We start from the raw sequence: 1698 nt of genomic DNA, 5'->3' as shown, positions 1-1698 counted from the left end.
GATAGATAGATAGATAGATAGATAGATAGATAGATAGATAGATAGATTGATATCAGTAGATATATTGATATTGATATATAGAAATCAAACCACAGTCACAATAAAATCAAATTAAATCAAACTCCAAGTCTAAGTGACTCAGTATCCAGTCCTTGGGATCCACTCGTGTTCTGGGCTCCTCTAAAGGGCTTGAGTCATTTCTCCAGTCATTTCTGCCTGCTGCAGTACATACAGTTTGTCTTCTAGGCTCCGGCTGATTCCAATCCACTGTTGCTGCTGTTCTTGGTGGTCATCCTACCCCAAGGTATTAACATCTCCCAATTGCTTGCAATTCCTCCAGCAGCAGCCTCTCCTGGGCTCTCTTTAGGGACTCCAGACCTTCCACACAGTGCCAAGCCTCAGATGATCTCCCCTTCATGCCTATAAATCGGAAGCCACCTGGATGCCTCTTACATTACCAAGTTCAGCTGCCAGCACAAGGTTCAGCCTTGGCTGCATCTGGAACACAGCTTCTATGTGCTGAAGGAAATACTTCCCAGAAGGTTTCACCTCAACAATACTGGTCTCTTCTTGATTACCACTAATTTCTCAGTTTTAGGTGGCCAGTATTGTCCCAGAATAGCAAAGGTTTCATTTTAGTGCTTCTTGTCTCTTGTTAATCACAGCTGATTCTTCTGCCCCAGATGACCAGAACCACACATTCTTTTTTTTTTTTTTTTTTTTTTTTTTTTTGAGACAATGTTTCTCTGTGTGGCCTTGGGTGTCTTGAATTTGCTTTGTAGACCAATCTGGTCTCAAACTCTGCCTCTGCCTCCCCGAGTGCTGCGATTATAGGCATGCACCCCTGTGCCCAGCAGAACCACAGACTCTTAACTCAAAATACACAAAGCCCACCCCCATAGTCATTAAGTGACTCTCAGACTTCTCTCTGGACCTTCGCAAGCCAGGCCTCCCTCTTCTGCATTGCTCTCAGCATTCTTATCTTCCTAACTCCTATGGCACAGCTCCCAAGCTTTGAACATGCAGTAGCTTTTCTAGCTCAAAGTTCCAAAGTCCTTCCCCAAAACATGGCCAGGTCTGTCACAGCTGTACCCCACTATCCTGGTACCAGTCTCTGCCCTAGTTAGGGTTGCTATCAATATGATGAAACACAATGGCCAAAAGCTAGTTAGAGAGGGGAAAGATTTGTTTCACTCATACTTTTATATTACAGATCATTATTGAAAAAACATCAGGACAAGAAATCCAATATGGAAGGAACCTGGAGGCAGTGGCTGATGCAGAGCCCATGCAGGGGTACTGCTTACTGGCTTGCTCAGCCTGCTTTCTTATAGAACTTAGGATTATCAGTGTAAGAGTGGCCCCACTCACAATAGGCTGGGCCCTCCTATGACAATTACTAATTAAGAAAATGTGCTACAGCTTTTTCTACAGCCCAGTCTTATGAAGTCATCTCTCAAATGACTCTAGCTTGTGTCAAGTTGACAAACTTGTCACAAGTTTTATATAGCCAGCACACTTAGAGTCTGATTTCTCCAGTGTAGCTCCTGTAAGTTCCCATAATAATCCATACATATTCATGAGTAGTACGACTCTTTTTCTTTTTTTTTTTTCTTTTCTGGTCAAAGGAACTGAGGGTTCCCCATATATATATATATATATATATATATATATATATATATATATATATATATATAT

The 1698-nt window shown here is 41.8% G+C and overlaps 1 protein-coding gene across 1 annotated transcript in view; it reads left to right on the top strand.

Annotated features, from left to right (window-relative positions):
* Nucleotides 1–1698, top strand: part of Znf185 (zinc finger protein 185 with LIM domain) — a 53722-nt gene that overhangs the window by 34565 nt on the left and 17459 nt on the right. The window lies entirely within an intron of this gene.

This window comes from Psammomys obesus, unplaced genomic scaffold, assembly GCF_907164565.1.
Source record: "Psammomys obesus unplaced genomic scaffold, mPsaObe1.curated_primary_1811, whole genome shotgun sequence".
Taxonomy (NCBI): domain Eukaryota; kingdom Metazoa; phylum Chordata; class Mammalia; order Rodentia; family Muridae; genus Psammomys; species Psammomys obesus.
This window is presented reverse-complemented; position numbering and strand designations above follow the sequence as displayed.